Source organism: Stenella coeruleoalba, assembly GCF_951394435.1.
Source record: "Stenella coeruleoalba genome assembly, chromosome: 7".
NCBI classification, from domain to species: domain Eukaryota; kingdom Metazoa; phylum Chordata; class Mammalia; order Artiodactyla; family Delphinidae; genus Stenella; species Stenella coeruleoalba.
Genome location: NC_137153.1, coordinates 111711292 through 111733126, shown reverse-complemented (window position 1 = coordinate 111733126; position 21835 = coordinate 111711292). Strand labels below are relative to the sequence as shown.

Below are 21835 nucleotides of genomic sequence, written 5' to 3'. Positions count from 1 at the left end.
TTTATTTATTTTATTTATTTAATTTTTGGCTGTGTTGGGTCTTCATTGCTTCCCGTGGGCTTTCTCTAATTGAGGTGAGGGGGGGCTACTCTTCGTTGTGGTGTGCGGGCTTCTCATTGTGGTGGCTTCTCTTGTTGCAGAGCACGGGCTCTAGGCGCATGGGCTTCAGTAGTTGTGGCACATGGGCTCAGTAGTTGCGGCGCGCGGGCTCTAGAGCGCAGGCTCAGTAGTTGTGGCGCATGGACTTAGTTGCTCCACGGCATGTGGGATCTTCCTGGACCAGGGCTCGAACCCATGTGCCCTGCATTGGCAGGCGGATTCTTAACCACTGAGCCACCAGGGAAGCCCATATTCATCTTTAAATTTTTAGTAGCTTGTTTTCTTACTAGTTTTTGACTATGTATAAATTTTTAGAAATTTTTAAAAATTACAAAGAAAAGAAAAATTATTACTCAGTAATAACTACTGTTAATGTTTTGATTTATTTTCTTGTAGCCTTCTTTTGTGTGTGTATGTGTGTGTGTGTAAATATATAAACTTCCCCCCCAACTTCTGCTACATGTGTGTGTTTTCCATGTTCTCCCTCAAATCATTAAACTTTTCCTAAAATTATTAATATAACTTTGTAAAAATCATTTTAGTTGCTATAAATTATGACATCATGTTTATGTGCTATATTTACTTGTAATTACATCTTTAGATTTTTTTCAGGGTATTTCTCTTGTAAATAATGCCAGTGAACATCTTTTGTGTATAATCTTGTTATTTAGGTATGTGAGTTTAATGTTTTAAAAAGAAGTAGGATCATTTTGAGTAGATCTTTGATCTATCTTGTTCTTACTTTTTTAGTGCTTTCTTTTTTTTTTTTTGCCAGTTTCATTTTGTGTACTCTAATTTATGTATTTGTTCAAGAACCCACCAGAAAATGAATACAGTCACCTCCAGTTGTGAAAGCTCCCAGAGCTGAGTTCAGCCTGTCTGACTGAAGGTCTGGAGAGAGGGTGCTCTTGCAAGAGGGATGAGCTTGCCCAGTCCAACGATCAGATGGTACTGGCATGCTGAAACTCTGGAATGCATTTCAAATACAAGTGTCTCGTTACAGCTGGCATCTCTGAGCCTGCTGCAGGCACTTTTTTTTTTCTTGTTCTTAAAATATATATTTTTTAACATCTTTATTGGAGTATAATTACTTTACAATGGTGTGTTAGTTTCTGCTTTATAACAAAGTTAATCAGTTATACATATGTTCCCATATCTCTTCCATCTTGCATCTCCCTCCCTACCACCCTCCATATCCCACCCCTCTAGGTGGTCTCAAAGCACCTCGTTGATCTCCCTGTGCTATACGGCTGCTTCCCACTAGCTATCTATTTTATGTTTGGTAGTGTATATATGTCCATGTCACTCTCTCACTTTGTCCCAGCTTACCCTTCCACCTTCCCATATCCTCAAGTCCATTCTCTAGTAGGTCTGTGTCTTTAATCCCGTCTTACCCCTAGGTTCTTCATGACCTTTTTTTTTCTTTTTCTTAGATTCCATATATATGTGTTAGCATATGGTATTTGTTTTTCTCTTTCTGACTTACTTCACTCTGTATGACAGACTCTAGGTCCATCCACCTCACTACAAATAACTCAATTTTGTTTCTTTTTTTGCGGTACGCGGGCCTCTCACTGTTGCTCCCGTTGCGGAGCACAGGCTCTGGACGTGCAGGCTCAGTGGCCATGGCTCACGGGCCTAGCCGCTCCGTGGCATGTGGGATCTTCCCGGACCGGGGCACGAACCCATGTCCCCTGCATCGGCAGGCGGACTCTCAACCACTGCGCTACCAGGGAAGCCCTTAATTTTTTTTTTTTTTAATTGCCACAAAATGCCAATCTCAGAGCCTCATTTTTCTCAACTATAAAATTGGGGCCCTGATAGTGTCTACTTCATTCAGTCGAAAGGATTAAAGTAAAATGCACAGTGCGTGGAACATGGGAAGTTCTTAATTAATGGGAGCTGTTGTTATTTATCATTTGTTTTGAAAGATTTAATTTTTTTAGGAGAAGATTTAGGTTCACAGCAAAATTGAGAGGGTGATACAGAGATTTCCTGTATATGCCTGCCCCACACATGCACAGCCTCCCCTATTATCAGTATTCCCCACGAGAGTGGTATGTTTGTTACAATTGATGAACCTACACTGACACGTCACAATCACCCAAAGTCCGTTGTTTATGTCATGGTTCACTCTTGGTGTTGTATATTCTGTGGGTTTGGATGAATGTATAATGACATGTATCCATCATTATAGTATACAGAGTATTTTCACTGCTCTAAAAATTCTCTGTGCTCTACCTGTTTAGCCCCCCTTGCCCTCCACACACTGTCCCCTTCCCACCAACCACTGATCTTTTTACTGTCTCCAGTTTTGCCTTTTCCAGAATGTCATGTAGTTGGAATCATAGTTGTATGTAGCCTTTTCAGATGGGTTTCTTTCACTTAGTCCTATGCATTTAATGTCCCTCCATGTCTTTTCATGGCTTGATGCCTCATTTCTTTTTAGTGCTGAATAATATTCCATTGCCTGCATGTGCCACAGTTTATGTATCCATTTACTTACTAAAGGACATCTTGGTTGCTTCCAGGTATTGACAGTTATGAATAAAGCTGCTAATAAACATCCACGTGCTGGTTCTCATGTGGACATAGGTTTGCAACTCCTTTGGGTAAACACCAAGAAGCCTGATTGCTGGATTGTATGGCAGGAGTATGTTTAGTTTTGTAAGAAACCACCAAACTGTCTTCCAAGGTGGCTGTACCATTTTACACTCCCACCAGCAATGAATGAGAGTTCCTACTGCTTCATATCCTCATCAGCACTTGGTGTTGTCTGAGTTCTGGACTTTGGCCATTCTAATAGGTGTATGGTAGTATAACATTGTTTTGATTTGCATCTCCCTGATTACATATGACGTGGAGCATCTTTTCATATGTTTATTTACCATCTGTGTATCTTCTTTGGTGAGGGGGTTTCTTTTTTTAAAAAATTTATTTATTTATTTTTGGCTGTGTTGGGTCTTTGTTGCTGCGTGCCGGCTTTCTCTAGTTGCGGTGAGCGGGGGCTACTCTTTGTTGCGGTGTGCGGGCTTCTCACTGCGGTGGCTTCTCTTGTTGCGGAGCATGGGCTCTAGGCGCGTAGGCTTCAGTAGTTGTGGCATACAGGCTCAGTAGTTGTGGCTCACGGGCTCTAGAGCGCAGGCTCAGTAGTGGTGGCGCACGGACTTAGTTGCTCCGCGGCATGTGGGATCTTCGTGGACCAGGGCTCGAACTCGTGTCCCCTGCATTGGCAGGCAGATTCTTAACCACTGATGCACCAGGGAAGTCCCGTGAGGGGGTTTCTGTTAAGACCTTTGGCCCATTTTTATTTATTTATTTATTTTATTTATTTATTTTTGCGGTACGTGGGCCTCTCACTGCTGTGGCTTCTCCCGTTGCGGAGCACAGGCTCTGGACGCGCAGGCTCAGCGGCCATGGCTCACGGGCCCAGCCGCTCCGCGGCATGTGGGATCCTCCCGGACCGTGCAACGAACCCGCGTCCCCTGCATCCGCAGGCGGACTCTCAACCACTGCGCCACCAGGGAAGCCCTGGCCCATTTTTAAAATTGGGTTGTTTGTTTTCTTATTTTTGAGTTTTAAGAATTCATGGTATATTTTGGATAACAGTCCTTTATCAAATATGTCTTTTGTAAATATTTTCGTCCAGTCTATAGCTTGTTTTCTCATTGTCCTGATATTTTGTCTTCGGCAGAGCAGAAGTTTTTAATTTTAATGAAATCTGGCCTATCAGTTATTTCTTTCATGGATCATGTTTGTGGTCATCACCATAACTAAGATCATGTAGGTTTTCTCCTATGTTATCTTCTAGGAGTTCTATAGTTTTGTGTTTTACATTTAGGTCATGATCCATTTTGAGACAATTTTTGTGAGAGATGTAAGAAAGGTCTGTGGCTAGATTCAGTATTTTGAGTGTGGATGTCCAGCTGTTCCAGCAGTGTTTGTTGAAGAGACCATTTTTGCTCCATTGTATTGCCTTTGTTGCTTCGGCAAAGATCAGTTGACTAATTTCTTTGGGTCTATTTCTGGGCTGTCTGTTGATCCATTGATCCATTTGTCTATTCTTTCACCAGTGCCATCCTGTGTTGGTTTCTATAGCTTTATGGTCAGTCTTGAAGTCAGTTAGTGTCAGTCTTTGAACTTTGTTCTTTTCTTTCATATTGTGTTGGCTATTCTGGGCCTTTTGCCTTTCTCTGTAAACTTTAGAATTAGTTTGTTGATATCCATAAAGTAACTTGCTGGTATTTTGTTCGTTTTTGTATTGAATCTTTAGATCAAGTTGGGAAGAACTGACATCTTGGCAATATTGAGTCTTCTGATCTGTGAACATGGAATATATCTCCATTTATTTAATTCTATGATTTCGTTCATCAGAGTTTTTTGTAGTTCCCCTCATATAGTTCTTGTATGTAATTTTTTTTTTTTTTTTTTTTGCGGTACGCGGGCCTCTCACCGCTGCGGCCTCTCCCGCTGCGGAGCACAGGCTCCGGACGCGCAGGCTCAGCGGCCATGGCTCACGAGCCCAGCCGCTCTGCGACACGTGGGATCCTCCCAGACCGGGGCACGAACCCGCTTCCCCTGCATCGGCAGGCGAACTCTCAACCACTGCGCCACCAGGGAAGCCCTCTTGTATGTATTTTTGTTAGATTTATTCCAGAGTAGCTGTTATTTTAAATTCCGATGTTATTTTTATTTAAGGCAAGAGTTCCTATCTGTGTAGAACTCTGCTGTCCAACAATTGTTATCAGTCTAACACAGCTGAAAAATGGGAAGTAAGTAAAAGTAACTAGCCAAAATAGATTTCTCAGAATCCATGCATTCAAACTTAAATCTTTTATTCATGGGAAAGCACTTAGCTTATGCCCTATGTGCTTTGCTTTGCCCTGAGGATTCTTCTGTATTATATTGATCAGCACAGTTATTGATTATGCTGATGACATTAAATCATTGTATTAGGGCTCTTTGTTGTAAGTGGCAGAAACCCAACGAAATCTGGCTTGAGCAAAAAAGGGAATTTGTTGGCTCTCAATACTGAGAAGTTGCAGTGGTAAAACTGGTTTTGGGTTTTGATGGATCTAGGTGTTCTACATATATTTTCATAGATTTGTCATATCTTTATCTCTTGGTTTTCTGTCGTCTGTGTTTGGTTCATTTCTGGTCAAGTGCTCCCTATATAATTGCAAAGATGGCTACTAGCAAATTGAAGATTATATTCTACCAATTTAGTCACCCAAGTGGAAGAAGAGTGTTTTATGTTTTTCTGAGCCATTAACCCAAGGACCATTGTAATAGGCCTCTTTGGGTCATAGACTGATCTATGAACCAATCATGATGGTTTTGGGTAGGTGACTCAGATGCTGATTGGGGAATGAGGGAGTATGTATGTGGGAGGCCTATTCAGTGCCACTTGGATTCTCTAGCCTGAGAATGGGGCAGGGTAGTTACTCAGAGGAAAATCTGGTGCTATTACCAGAGGAAGGGAGAATGGATGCTAAGCAGGCAAAATAAATATACATTGCAGTCATCAAGAAAATGTTTTGTTCAAAATATTCTTTTCAAAAAAGCAATGAGATATATAATGTAGTTTGGAATTACAACCAAAAAGTTAAAGTTTCAGTGCTGAAAAATGTGGGTCTTCAGCTTTCTCAAACTGCCACATAAGCCTCATTTCCGCAGGAGTATACATGACTGAGGTCTTATTATCACACGTCTATTTTTTGGTTAGAGTTCTTTAATCACTTATTTGAGCACTCACTTTAGGTTCAGCACTGTGCTAGACCATAGAAAGTGGAACGTGAGCTCTGTAAAACAGGAACTGAACCTCATGTTTTAAATGCTTAGGACACTTTTTTTTTTAACCTTTAAGAAATTATATTCTAGCCTTTGCATTTATTTTGGTATTATTTCACAACACTTTTTGCATTTCCTTCTTTATGTTGCATTGAAAACATGCAGTCTCCTCAAAGGCTTTCATTAGAAAAAGAAATCTTCAGAGAAGCTATTGCTATAAGCTTGCTTTGCCCAGCAGGAAACTTTAATAAGTTGCTTGATTTAAGACAGTTTTTTTTTTTTTTAACCTTTAATGTGTTCTTAGGCATTAGAATTTTATGTTATCACAAAGCCTTATTTGAAGAGAAAATAGATGCAGATGAATTGCTGTCTAGATTATAACAATGTCAGTAAGTATCTTCATGGATAATTTGTAATAGAAACAACATAATGGAAAGACTGTAGGCTTTGAAGTTAGATTTCTTCTGCCACCAACTAATTGTTTGACCTTGGAAAAGTTATTTAAACTGATTCTAGTTTGCTTCTTGTTTAAATGGGACTTATATCTATTTGTGAATTAGAGACAATATGGATTAAAATGTCGAACACACAAACAAGTATAAATTAGGCATTCTTGTGATGACTTAATTCAACATCATCCTTAAATGAAAAATAAAACCAAAAACCCAAACTTCAAACCAAAACAAACTCCAAACAATAAAACTTCCTGCAATTGTGATTTTGTTAAGAGATTAAATTTTCCTTCTGATATAATTAATTTAAATTCCTTTTGAAATGGTTCAGATACTAGAACAATAGTGAGGTGAAGATATTGAACTCACTTGATGAAAAGAAAACTGTCTGAATAACCAATTTTCTCTTTCAGAAAATGTAGGATTAATTCTGAGTTCTTTCCAGAAAAGCACACTTTGGACACATGGATAATTTCAAATGATTAACCTATATATTTTTTTCCTCATGTCACAGTTCAACTTTAACAAGAACCCAATGATCAGTCCTCAGTTACCAGAGTTTTTTCTTTTTTTGTTTTGTTTTAACTGTCTAGTTGTGAGAAGAGCCAAATGCCAAGAAAGTAAGCTGGTATCAGAGATTTATTAAAAGAGCCCATTTCTGGAATATGGTCTATAATTAGTGTATATTTAGCTCAGATTTCTGTCCTCAATGGTAAGCATCACTGATACTCAGAATGTTGCAGCTGACTTCTAGAACATCACAGGAAAAGGGTTCCATTAGTTTGTTAGGTTGTACTTAGTATGAAAGGAAAATTGACAGAAGTATATGGGAAAGATTTTCTACAAAGACTGAAATGAAAAATATTTTCATCATGGCTCTCAATGAAGTAGAAAATCAGCTCAGCAGAACATTTAATTTATTCCCTCTTCCTGCTAAGTATTTTGGTTAATAGGAGTTCCTGCTCCTCTTCCCCCTAAAACTTCAAAAGTATAATTAGCAAAAGTCTAGTTAAGAGCATGGTTTCTAGGATCAGATCATCTGGGTTCAAATTCCAACTCCACCTATGACTTAATTCCCTATGTGATTTTGGGCAAATTACTTAGTCCTATTGTTGTCTTATTTAGTTTCCTAAATTGTAAAATGGGGATGATGATGGTAGTGCCTCATAGTGTTATTGTAAAGATTAAATGAGAAAAAAATATTAAAGAATTAAGCACAGGACACAGCACAGAGCACCCCTCAGTTTGAACTATTATTAAAAAAAAGTTGGACTCATTTGTTTTGATTCTTCAAACTAGAAGTTGAGGGTCATCGGGGGTCTGAACTGGGGAAATGTCATCTGTTCCTACTGAAGGCTCATTTCTTCTACACTGTGATAGCAGGGCACTGGGACCAGATCTAAGGCAGTTCTAGGCCCAGGGCATTTGGAAGCCTTCACTAGGCCCTTTCTTGCCTCTAGTAGCCCTAGCAAGTCCGGATTAGGTTTTGAAAAAATTCTTAATCCTGGGGGTTGGACCCTGGAACAAGCCGACCTAATTTTTCTTGGGTTTGCTGAATGGAGATTGAATTTACTGAGGTTTTATTTGGACTTCTCTGGGTCTGCTGTAGGATAAAAGTTCAGGTCTAGACCCAATTTAAATTGAGATTTAGATCTGTCCACTACTACATTTCCCCCATTTTGTTTAGAAAGGTGTTTTTGTATCATACTTCACCCATTCAGCAATGTTTTTTTTTTTTTAGTTTATTTTAAAAATTTATTTATTTGGGTTTTTAAAATTTTTGGCTGTGTTGGGTCTTTGTTGCAGTGCACGGGCTTCTCATTGCAGTGGCTTCTCTTGTTGGGGAGCACTGGCTCTAGGCACGTGCGCTCAGTAGTTGTGGCTTGCAGGCTCTAGGGCGCAGGCTCAGTAGTTGTGGCGCATGGGCTTAGTTGCTTCACGGCATGTGGGATCTTCCCAGACCAGCGCTCGAACCCGTGTCCCCTGCATTGGCAGGCGGATTCTTAACCACTGAGCCACCAGGGAAGTCCCTCAGCAATGTTTATTAAAACTTGCTGTGTGATAGGTACTGGGGAGGGGAGGAGGCATTTCAGACAGAAGGCAAAGCATTTGCAAAGCCATGGAGGAATAGTTTATTTCTTTTTATTAATAAGGAATCTGACTTTTAAGCAGATTCTGATCAGCTTGAGGGACCCTGTGTGATCACACTCAGTCTGTCAGTTCTGTGAGGGCAGAGGTCTTTGTTTATTCAGTTCATTGATGTGCGCCCAGCACCTAGCCCAGTGAGTGGGACGTGGTAGGCACTCAGTACATATTTTTTGGACAAATAAATGAACTGACACAATTCCAGCTGTTTACAGTGAACCTTGATATTTTGATTAGTCTCTGCAGTTTTATTGTTGGTAAATATCTCATTTCTAGTAGGTTGAATGGCTGCTCAATTTGCTATATTTTGCTTTTTAATGGAAATCTTTGGGTAGAACTAGGGGGAGGGCATTTATTTTAGAAGCAAGAGTTATCTTGCAGTTTTCTCTCTAGTGATTTTTCTGGAAGATGCTATTCTGCCTTTTCTACGAGCAGATGTGCTCAGGATGAGAAGTTTAAAGGAAGGCGCACTTACATTTGTCCCACTAGGCGAGGAATGCCTTTTCCTCTCCATTTAGTACGTGTCCATCAGACTTCCCAGAGTACAATGAGGCATTTACTCCAGGCCTCGGTGACAGCCCATACTTTTTGCATTTTAGGCTTTTTCTGCCACCCCTGGGAAACTGCCTAGTGGTCTGGCATCATGAGAATTTGTCTTACTAAAAGCTGCCCATCCTCTCCTCTAGCAGAAGCAGTGAGTGCAGTGGAAGGAGCTTTGGAGTTGGGTCTGAATTATGGCTCCGCAACTAATAGCGATCTGACCTTGGGGAAGTTACTCATCTTTTTGCACTTGCAAATATGAGTTTGTTAATGCTTATCTTTTAGAGTTGCTGTGAAGATTAAATAAAACACTATAAAATAATTAACAGTGCCTAGTTTGTTTTCTTCTGTCAAGTCATTGTCTTCTACTCTTTCAACCTCCTGACATGAAAGAACACCTATATTATTTTTCATAGCTTGGAGGACTATAGAGTCTTTGAAATGCTTGATAACGATTTTCTGTGTTTTTTTTTTTTTTTGCGGTACGCGGGCCTCTCACTGTTGTGGCCTCTCCCGTTGTGGAACACAGGCTCCAGACGCTCAGGCTCAGCGGCCGTGGCTCACGGGCCCAGCCGCTCCGCGGCATGTGGGATCCTCCCGGACCGGGGCACGAACCCACGTCCCCTGCATCGGCAGGCGGACTCTCAACCGCTGCGCCACCAGGGAAGCCCCCTCTGTGTTTTATTTTTTCTTTTTCTTTTGATGAGCAATGTGGAGTTTTGTTAATGTATTTCCAAAGACATGGAAAAACTACTTCACAAAAAGACTTACATACTTAATGTAAAAAACTTATATACATAATTTAAAAGTTTTCGAGATATAAACTTAAACTAAGGGTCTTTCAAGGGTCCTCCTTTGCCTATGGAGGGCATAGCATGGTTTCATGTTTACATGTTGGTGAGTGTGTGAGTGAGAGAGGGAGTGGGGAGGAAGAGAGAGAGGAAAAGAGAATGAAAATATATGTGTGGTGAAAGAGATATTTTAGCCTGCTTTTGTAACTTTAGCTTTGCTATGCAATGTGCCAAAAGTTATTTCTCCCTAGGGAGTGTCTCTTTCAACAGTTTGTGAAGGCAGCATAAATTCTCACTTGGTGTTCAAGGAAGACGGTAATACAATTTAGTACAACCACAGTATTTTTTTTAACTTGTTAGAAACCAAAATGTGATTGCAGTGGCAAAGTTGTCAGCGCGCTCAAGTTTAACAAGTGTTCGAAGGATTAGTAAAGGAAAGGTAGTTTACTCTGCAGCTTTTATGACAAAGAATTTAAAAGGTTTTGCTCTAAGCCCCACCATGTGTTTCTTCCTTTTCTCCAAAACATACCTCTAAGCTGAAAAGAGAGATGAATCTCTTAGGGAGAAACTATTAACTCCGAGGGAGTTTATCATTGTTTGAGAGGAAGCAGAGCATTTACATTTGAATCGACTCTGAGTGTAGTTTGTGCCCTAATCTCGTTCGTCCTAGAAGTTGGTGAGGAGTTTAAGTACTTCCTACTTTGTGTTCTGGTCCTTGTAGTGCCATCCTAATTTTCTCAGGGATCATAAATTTCCTAATTCAAAGTAAGCAAACTTCTGAGACACTGTGCTTTGGCTTTGTATGGAAGTACTTTCTGTAGTTGTCGTAGTCATCTAAGTAGGGCCATTGGCCAGAATTGTCTCATTTTCACAGCATTGATGATCGCACTAAAAATACTATAAAAAAGACAAAATATTACAGGAAGTTTGAAAGAGAATAAAATCACCTCCATTGCAATCCCACTTTCAAGTTTCGAATACTCCCATTTGACAACCTTGCAGTTGGTGTACATTTTAATTTAAAAAATTTTTTTTACTTTATTTATTTTTTGGTGTACATTTTTAAATGAGAGAAAGTAAGACCTTAAGATGGTTATCATAGGGACTTTCCTGAGTGTCCAGTGGTTACGACTTTGAGCCTCCACTGCAGGGGGCACAGGTTCCATCGCTGGTTGGGGGGAACTAAGATCCCGCATGTCCTGCGACGTGGCCAAAAAAAAAGATGGTTATCTTCAACATTTCAATTAATTTTTGAAGGTTCCATCAGAGTCTTATAGTTTGATTAACCAGTTGTCTGTTATTATACATATAAATTCAGCCCCTTTTAAAACAAGACAAATTATATCACTCTCAAGTTATAAACATTTGTGACCAAAATTTTGGTATTACCTTTTTAAAAATTTTTTTTGTGTTTGGGCTGGGGGGACAGGGAGAGATCAGGGAGATGGAGAGTCAGATAGAGGAATAGAGAGAGGGCTGAGAAAGGCTGTGTCAAACATAAACTGTTACAGATGGAAATGTTTTTTTTTTTCTAAGTCCAAAATTTGTAAGAACCCTTAAATTGAACCATTTTCTGAAATCAAAATAAAGTATTATTATCTTAGTATTTTGCTCTATGATGAATTAATGTACCATTTCTTTTAAAAAATTAGTTATATTTTAGGGATTCTTAGGTGTGCTTTTTTCTAACAGTGATTATTTTACTTTCTTATTTTACTTGAAGGGCATTCTTCTGATGGTGGATTTAGGTCATTTTAGCCTAAAAAGAATAGAAATCATCTACCTGAAAGACTTGTTGTTGGGAGAAATTCTTTGTATTTGCTCTCATAAATTGTTAGACAGCTGTGTCCTGGACTGGAGTTAGCTTTTGTAGCAGCTGTGGAGTCCTCACCTTACATAAAATGTTCCCAGTGAAAGTTTGTTGCTGTGACTTGGGACTGTCATTCAAACCCACCCCAAAGAAACAGGGTGTGTATAATACTTCATGGGTGTCAGATGAGGAAATCTTGTTGGAGCTATGGTTTAATTAAATCCAATGTTTTTTTTTTTCTCTCTCTCTTTTTCAGAGGAATTAGTAAGTTAGGGGTTGGGGAGGTAGCCTATGCTTGTTCCTTAGAGGTTGGGACAAGAATTTTGCCTTTGCTGAAAGAGCTTGTGTGGTAAGGGACTAGCCTGAAAATGATTTGCCTGGCATTTGCACTGGGCATATTTGGAAAGGAAAGCCTCTTTGCATTGTGCGTTTAAAAAAGTGTCTGTAAGCGTGCTTAGAAAATGGCAGCATTTGCTGGTCTTGGCTGTCAATGTCTTGCTGCTATGGGCTGTGTTTAACCAGAAAGGGAAACTCAGAGTAGAAAAAGTCTCACTCCCAAGACTTTACAAGAAAACCCCTCTTTGTTGATTTATATATATATATTTTAAAGGAGCTTGACATCTTCATCAAGTTCACAGTGGGCCTGCTTTGTTTGCTTTCTCTTGAATGCTTGATAAGATTTTTCTTCTATTGTTTTGTGCAGCAAGAACAGATCTTTCCATGGCTGGGGTGGGTTTTTTGTAAATCCACAATATGGTCATTGTCTGGTGGTGAATAATTGTGGCTGCTTTTTGTACAACCAGAACTAAGGCTTTGGCTGTGAACAGATTCCTTCTTAGCGTGAAAAGGGACTAATCCATGTAAATACAGCCCCAAAATAAAGCTTTACAGAAAAAGGGGAAGGCCGCTAAGCAGGAGGGCACAGGTCAGCAATTTAACCTTTAACCTAACAAATAAGAAGCATGAAAGTTCCAGAATTGGTTTACAAAAGAAAGCTCCTGTGATCTGTCAGTTTTTCTTTTCAGGAGGGAACTGGGTGAGAGATCTGACTGACAGCTAGTGCCTTTTAACTGCAGACTGAAATTAACTGCCAAATTGAAACTTGAATATTTGAAGGAGAATTTTTCTTAAATAAATTGAGATGTCAGAATAGGCTGCATAAGCATTGGTCAGGTCTTACGTAGGATTTTTATCCTTGAAGTGGGGGCATAGGCATGGACTGGACTACCTTTAAGATCCCTTCCAAGTTTAATAGTCTGTGGTCTGACTCTTACCAGTCAAATTAGACATGAACTTTGCAGTTTAAGGCCAGATGAAACTCTTTCACTTTTCTAGTATTATCACTGATACCCTTTGTAGACTTTTCATGGCTCCATAAATTAATTGCAGCCTTTACTAAAGATTTGTTAAGAACTTTTTGTAAATATAATTAATGTTTTCCGCAAAATAGCCGTCTTGAGATTTCATAATATGTACAACTTTTACGACCTGATGCACTATTAGAAACTCTATTGTGCCATGTGGAGCACTGTAAAGCGGAGGAAGCAGGCTTTCTTTCATGTGCTGCTGTTTTGTTCAACATGCTTAGCCATTATTAGCAGATACAATTGAGGAAGTTAAAGCAGCAGAAAGTGGAGTATAGGTGTTTATTAGGCAGTGCAGTGGGGAAGTGGGAAACTGAAAAATGAAGGCTTGCCCTGTTTCCTACATGGACTTGAAGAGTTAAGAAAATAAGGTTTGTGCTAAGTGGTAAGTTTTACTTTTATGCTGTTGTACTCATTTACAAACTTTGCAAACAGTTTGTATTTATTTAATCACAACAGGTAATCTTGTTAATGAGTGTTAGTTTTTGCTTAAAGCATTAATGCATCCGAAGTCAGCTGTTGTATTTCACTATAGAGAATTCTGTAACTGATAAAAACTTTAATGACTGAGAATCATTCAGATTAAAAAGAAACAATAAACTAATGGCTTTAAAGTAGGCTCCCTGTAGATTAATAAGAATAGTAATTATACTGTGTAACTCCATTGCAGAAACAAAGTCCCAGGGATGATTCTGTTTTAGTTTTTCAGTTGTCCATAGTATGACTTGCAGCTTGTTTAAAACTTGTTGTAAGGGCCTATTGGGCTGTCTCAGTTTCCCTTAGATCTTTAGAGGCCAGAGACAACTTAATGTTACAGATTAAAATTAGCTGAAAGTTAAGTGGTTACCTTCAATTAGCTCACCCTCTTTTTCCTAGCTCATTACTATAGCCTCCTAACTGGCCTTTATGCTTTCCTTCACATCCATATTTAATGTTGTCATCTGAGGGATCTTTCAAAAGCACAGCTGAGACCACAGCACTCCCCTTCTTACATTTTTCTGTGTCCTCTTTTCACCACAAGCTAAAGTCAAGCTCATTAGCAGGGCAAATGAGGTCTTGCGTGATCTATCCTCTACCTATCCCAGCTTCATCTTGGCACACTCCTCTACTTCTAGATATGCATTTTCCTATATGTCCCAACAAAATTTCATGCGTGTTTTCTATTTCCACATCATATTTAGTTTCCCAAAAATGTATGAAGGGCTGATATCTTTAAAAGGGGGATCTAATGATGATGCTTTGAAAATAGCTAACATATTTTAGGCTTCATACTTTGTAAACAGTACCATGTTCTTTTATTTGATCTTCACAGCAACAGTACGGAATAGGCAGTGTTCTCTGAGAGGTGCTCCATAAACATTTGGATGGATGAATAAATGAATGAGTGAACTATGGAGTCAGCAAATTGGAATTATAGTCCAAATTCTCTTAGTAGCCATTTAACCTCTTTGAACCTATTTGCTAATCTGTGAAATTAAGTCTGCACCAGTCTTGATTGTCACAGTAAATGGTATGTGGACTGAATGAAATAATGTACAGTAAATGCAAATGCTTTTCAAACTGTAAACCCCATGCAAGTGTTTGTTACTGTTGTTAATCTTCTTAATTTATTCCAGGTCCTATAAATGAAGAGAAAGCATTCATGGTTGTAGATAGATTTGTGCGTGTTTTTTTTTTTAATTAATGAATTTATTTATTTATCGCTGCATTGAGTCTTTGTTGCTGCACGTGGGCTTTCTCTAGTTGTGATGAGAAGTGGCTTCTCTTTGTTGCGGAGCACGGGCTCTAGGTGCGCAGGCTTCAGTAGTTGTGGCACGCAGGCTCAGTAATTGGGGCTCGTGGGCTCTAGAGCGTGGGCTCAGTAGCTGTGGCGCACGGGCTTAGTTGCCCCGTGGCATGTGGGATCTTCCCGGACCAGGGCTCGAACCTGTGCCCTGCACTGGCAGGCGGATTCTTAACAACTGCACCACCAGCGAAGTCCAGATCTGTGTTTTAATGACTGAAAAAACATCAGAACTGTTTTATTCATATCATGTTAAAATGTAAGCCTATTTTCATAGCAAACAGAAAATGGTATACTGTAGTTTTCTTTCAAAAGGAAAATGTCAGATTTATACTGTTGGTAAATGCTAACAAAGGAAGTGCATACTGTATTGTAACTGGGTGTCCATGCAGCGTTTGTGGTCTCTTTGCTGTATGTTCTCTTTGGCCTCTCAGGAACCTTAGGGCTATATTTGCCTTCTAGCTCTGTGAGTTATATGCAACTTTCTTAGTAAGCTATTTTTTTTCTTTTTTTTTTTTGCGGTACGCGGGTCTCTCACTGTTGTGGCCTCTCCTGTTGCGGAGCACAGGCTCCGGACGCACAGGCTCAGCGGCCATGGCTCATGGGCCCAGCCGCTCCGCGGCATGTGGGATCTTCCCAGACCGGGGCATGAACCCGTGTCCCCTGCATCGGCAGGCGGACTCTCAACCACTGCGCCACCAGGGAAGCCCAGTAAGCTATTATTTTTATATGCATTTTTTATTATGCGTTTTTGTATGCTTTATTTTCTCTGGCTTTACTTTTCCCCCTTTTAATCTTCCCTTTGTCCTTCGTCCCTCAGTTTACATGTGTATTTTTTTTAATCCTTTTAACTTCATGTATTTTTTTTAAAGTCATCTCAGATTGTTTCTGGAATGTGGTGGAATTTAAACTCTCCCAGTATGATCTCAGTCACACCTTGGTTTCTGCTATCACCTACAGACGGATAGTTTCTGTCTGTGTCTTTGACCCAGACTCCTGAGTGCCAGACTTGGCTCCTCTGCCAGCAGCTGCTGCTTCTCAATGTCCCACAGGTTCCTCAAATTGAATATAGCAGCCCTTCCCCCCAGTCTTCTACACTCAATCCTGGCCACTCAGCAAAGAAAAACTGAAAAGCCAGTCCTAAAACTGTTCCATCTATTCTAAGGTCTTGCTGAATAGCATTAGTACTCGTTCATTTGCTCACTTCCAGAAGCCTGAAAGTCATACTAGACTCTCCCTACATCCATTTGAACCACAGTATTTTTTTCCCATGTTTTTAAAAAGCTTTGAAAATATTTTAAACAATCTCAAAGTTATAGAAAAGTTGTAATTACACTTCAAGCAAGTCCCTCCCTCCCTCCAACCTGAGCCATTTGAGAATAAGTTGCAGACCTCCCCTTCAAATAATTCAGTATTTGCTGCAAACAGGGCGATTCTCCTGTATATAACCACAATATACACATCAAAATGAGGAAATTAACCTTGATATAGTCCTGCCATCTAATTCCCAGTTTTGCCAGTTTTCCCAGTAATGGTCTTTAAAGCAATAGGATTCAATTCAGAATCACAAATTGCATTTAGTTTTATGTCTCTTTAGTCTCCCTCAGTCTCGAACAGTTCTCAGTCTTTCCTTGATTTTCATTATCTTGACATTTGAGAAATGTAGGCCTCAATTTGTGTTTGTCTGATGTTTCCTTATGATTAGATTTAAGTTAAGTATCTGTCTTTGGCAGGAAAATCATAGAAGTAATGCTGTGATCTCATTATGTCAGGTAGTGCACAGTTGCGACTTGTACCACTGCTGAGGATGATTACTTGATCACTTGATTAGGGTAGTGTTTGCCAGGCTTTCTATTGAAAAGTTACTCTACCTCTTTGTAATAAGTGTTTTGGGGGAAAGTATTTTGAAATGATATAAATATTCCATTCCTCATTACACTTTCAGTTTATTTGTATATTTGACTTTGGACTCATCATTTCCTTGTTTACGCAAGGTTATTATTGAATTACCCAGACTATTTTAATAAATTGCATTATTCAGTTTGTTCCAGCTTTGATCAGTAAGAACCAGCTTGAAGGGGCACCTATGCTCTTTTGACACATCCTCACCATTCCTTGAGTACTTCTTTGCTTTCTGGCACAAGATGTTCCATGCTCATCTTCTACTTTTCTTTTCTTAGCTCTGAAATCTGCCATATTTCCAAGAGCTTTGGTTCCTTTTAGTGGAGAATGCTATTTAAAAGCCAAAATCTCGGACTTCCCTGGCGGTCCAGTGGTTAAGTCTCTGTGCTTCCACTGCAGGGGACATGGGTTTGATCCCTGGTCGGGGAACTAAGATCCCACATGCCACGAGGCACAGCCCAAAAAAAAAAAAAAAAAAAAGCAAAAATCTGGATGCTGGGTGTGCTCATTGCTCTTGAGGTGTTGCTGCCCCTAGGCCTTCCTGGTGGACAGAACTAGAGAGTATGTGATGTGTCTGTGAACACACATACATTTACATCTAAGTGTATTTCTGTATCCATCTGTGAATATTAATGTACTTCCAGTACTTCCAATTTCAATCCAGCACCACAAGATTCATTCTGGTTTTCTCCCTTTCCATATTATTAACTTCTTTTTTTTGGCAGCAAGCAGCCTGGTTCCCATTATACTTTTTTTTTTTTTGCGGTACGCGGGCCTCTCACTGCTGTGGCCTCTCCCGTTGCGGAGCACAGGCTCTGGGCGCGCAGGCTCAGCGGCCATGGCTCATGGGCCCGGCCGCTCCGCGGCACGCGGGATCCTCCCAGACCGGGGCACAAACCTGTGTCCCCTGCATCGGCAGGCGGACTCCCAACCACTGCGCCACCAGGGAAGCCCCCCATTATTCTTAATACACTAACTTATTTTATTATTCTCTTGTACATGACCAATCTCTCATCATGGATGCCACCACCTCCTTCCCAGCATGGATGCCCTCCTTACTCCACTAGGGTTCTGATACCACATTGGCACTCTGCCTCTGCCATATGAATGCCTACCTCATCCAGCTTGGGCTTTCATAATGCATGACAGGCTGGTCCTTCATTGTGGAGGCCTTATTCACCTTGGGTTTGGACACCCCCTACATGACTGCCACCTTCTTCCATGTTGTTGCCCTCCTCCTCCTGCTCAGGATCTGATCCCCTGCATTAGGCAGCCTCTCCTTGGAAGTCCCTTCATCCTGCTTAGGTGCTCTGACACCGCATCAGTTCACCTTTTTACATGGAAACTCTTTTCAAACTGTTTTGGCTCTGATAACCCATACCAGCCAGCTGCTCCCTGTGGATTCCTTCTTCTCCCTGGTTGGGCTTTGACTTCCAATGCTGGGCAACTCCCCTGTGTGTATACCCTCGTTATTCTTCTTGGGTTCTGACACCATATACTGGATTGCCCCTTAGAGTATGGACACTTCTCGTATGCTTGGACTCACTCTCTCTGTGTTGGGTGCCCTTCTGTGTGGACACTACCCTGGACCACTGTGGTTACTTCTCACCAACTGTGGATGTGTACCTTGGCTTTAGGATTAAACTATTCATTAGGAAGAGGGGGAGAGAAAGGGGAAGTCTAATTTCTTGGTCTCTTTCCTATCATTCTTCTTCATCATCCAGCTTTGCCTTTGTCTTAGTTCTGGCTCTCCTTATTCTTCCTTGAATTATTGCCACTTAATTGGTTTCCTAGGCTGGAGTCTTCCCCCTTCTAACCCATCTTCTGTCCTGCTGTCAGTGAGATGTGTATGTTAAACAGAGTAATCACGATCATATCTTGCTTCAACTCTGTAATGCCTTTCCATTACCTATATGGTAATACTCAAATCCTTAGCATCCTACAAGGCCCTTCATGACTCGGTGCCCACTCTTCCCTCTTCTCTCACCACCTGTCATTGACCTTGTGCTCTAGCTGAATCACTTAAATCTCTTCTGCTTCCTCCTTTTTCTGTACCATCTTCTTTCTCCTTTCCCGCTGGTTTACTTGCATTTAAGACTCAGCTCAGGTGCCCCCTCTTCCAGAAGACCTTCTTTAATCATCCCTTTTCTCTGTCTACCCTTACCTCTTCCTCTCCCTGACCCCATTCAAACTTGGTTAGATGACTTTCCTTTTGATACCCTGCATATTGTACCATAACTGTCTTTTCTTTTATTCTTTAGGTCAGGAACGAAGTTGCTTAAATTCTTTCCAAAGGGTAACCCTATTCAGTAGGTAGCTACCTAAATGAAGAGACATTTAAAAATATTTGTTTTAGATAATTTCTCATTCTGTAGAAGGTATTTTGTCCAAATAAGCAAGGCAATGTTAGTATCAGTTGTTTGTGAGGCTTTTGAAATGGCCCCATTTACTCTGAACTAGACATTATAATTGTGTTTTTTAGAGTGGGATTTTACCTGTAGTTACATTTACTTCTAGAATATCTCCAGGGACTTACCCTTGTTTTTCCTAGCAGGGTGGAAAAGAGATTTAGTATGTATCAAGCATTGGTTCATTATCTTCTCTTTCCCATCCACTGCATTTATTACCACTATGTATGCAGTAGGCTGTGCAGTGTCTGATATTATCTAGGTAACTGATAAAGATATGCTTGACCAAGAGACAGAAGAGGAGAGACAGACTTCATTTGGATTGTTAACCATTTGCCTAAATTGATTAAATCACTCAATTTATTTGGTTTTTGGTTTGCTTTCCGGGTCAGTTTGAATTTTATTTTTTTGATATGAGGCAAAGTATTAAACCTCAAGGGTCTCAGTAGTTCTTTAGGAAAGCTGTGATTGGGGTCAAGCAACAGTCTTAGGTTCCTGGGCAGAAGAGTTAGCTGAGGGCTGGAATGAATGTTCACTACTTGCCATTTGTTTAAGAGAGACCAGGAGGGTTGATTTGCCAGAAGAAAAGTACTAAGAATGATCAGGCTTAAAATGAGGTATGCAACACATTCAAAACTGATTTATAAATACTTTCATCTGACTCAGTTATTGCTGCCCAATATTTGTTTCACCCAAGGTTTCCCTTTTCTTGCAAATTACATGCTCAGACAATAGAAGTGACTTTTTGAAGGTGAAGGTATATACTTAATTTTCCCAGAAAGATATCTTAGAAGTTGCTCTTTTAGATGTACTGCAGTAATTATCTAAAAGAGGTTCTGCTGCTTCTGAGAAATCTTCCAGGCCAGTGAAAGGAGCAGTAGTCCTACTGAGAAGCTAGCATCCTCAAGACAGAAAGATGTCTCTAAGTGCTGCCCTGGAGTGGTGCTGAATGGTTTCTTTACTCTGTCATCGAGCTCTTATTGTGTCAAAAAAGAAATCTCCTGAAAACCCTCATGGAAGGATTTGTTCCCTCAAGCCAGAGTGTTAGCAGAATAAACTACCTGGAGCTCATAATTTCAGTGTCTTCCATTCAGGAGCCTTTTTACGAAAGTGTTGTTTTAAGTGAAATATTTCCTTCCCCTTTCCTTCCCTCCTTTTTCCCCTTCCTCCTCCTCTTTTACACAACAGCTGGGGAGTCAACTCTACTCTTCCCTGTTGATAACCTATCACTTATTATTTACAGTAAAATTAAAAATGAAAAAAAAATCACCTTCGGAAGGTTTTTTTCTTTAACCAGTTGTACTCTGATCAGATAATGCTTTTGAGCTGTGTCAGGCTACTAAAATACAGGTTTAAAGGGTGATGTTTGGGCTTCCCTGGTGGCGCAGTGGTTGAGAGTCCGCCTGCCGATGCAGGGGACACGGATTCGTGCCCCGGACCGGGAAGATCCCACATGCCGTGGAGCGGCTGGGCCCGTGAGCCATGGCCGCTGAGCCTGCGCGTCCGGAGCCTGTGCTCCGCAACGGGAGAGGCCACAGCAGTGAGAGGCCCGCGTACTGCAAAAAAAAAAAAAAAAAAACGGTGATGTTTTCAGGATGTTCTTGAGAATCAGTTCTAATTTTCAGTATTCCATGCACTGTTATGGTCTATAAAGTGATCATTCTTGTTTTTTTTTTTTTTTTTTTTTTTTTTTTTGCGGTACGCGGGCCTCTCCCGTTGCGGAGCACAGACTCCGGACGCGCAGGCTCAGCAGCCGTGGCTCACGGGCACAGCCGCTCCATGGCATGTGGGATCCTCCCGGTCTGGGGCACGAACCTGTGTCCCCTGCATCGGCAGGCGGACTCTCAACCACTGCGCCACCAGGGAAGCCCCCCATTCTTGTTTTTAACTGCTTAGTGTTCCTGACTGTTTCTTTGAGGGCTGCCTCACAAGTGCCCTGGAAATGTGACCTTGTCTATATCAGTGTGGATCTGCATGACCTGAATCCCTGACATCCTGGGCTTGCTTCATATACTGATTCATACAAGCAAGTAGTTTGAGGGATTATTCAATGTTATGGATATAAATAAAATAAACACTTTGTTTCTTAAGGAGTTTAAATTTGGTGAGGGAAACAAATTGTAAACCAGCAACTATAAATATTTGGGGTAAATATATTAAAGATAGGCACAAGGTGCTGTGGGAGCTCAGTAGAGGAGTAGCGAGCAATTTTGTACCCAGTTGCTATGGAAATAAATGTACACTCAATCTCCCCCAAGGCACCCCCAAAATTTAATCCCATTACAGCATCAGCTTATACCCCTCAGTCTCCTGAACTATATATCAGGCTTAGATGAGAATGAGGTGCCTTAGATATAGTTCCTTAACTACAGCTTCTCAAGCACAGGTCCTCTTAATTTGTGAACTAAAGAGAGAAGTTATTTGTCCCCGTCACCCCCACTTCCTCCTTTATTCCTTCCCCAACATATAATGGTGGGACAGGCATAAGACAACTACTGGAGACACCCATCTAATAAAAGGGGGCAGTGGGAAGTACATAGGAGTACACAGGAGACTGTGCTCCATAGCGGTTCTGAAATACAGCTGGGCACATGGTGGAAGTTTCTTGATGGAGACTCAGTACTCTCCTTGCCTGAAAACAATTATCCGTGGCTCTTAGTTCCACCTTCTAGGCATTTGGGTTTTGAGTCATCTTTTCTTTTTCAATAAAAGGGAACCTGTGCTAGCAACTCAGTAATTTTCTCAGCCTGC

The 21835-nt window shown here is 40.6% G+C and overlaps 1 protein-coding gene across 3 annotated transcripts in view; it reads left to right on the top strand.

The window, feature by feature from the left end:
* DENND1A (DENN domain containing 1A) overlaps positions 1-21835 on the top strand; it is a 494445-nt gene that overhangs the window by 5658 nt on the left and 466952 nt on the right. The window lies entirely within an intron of this gene.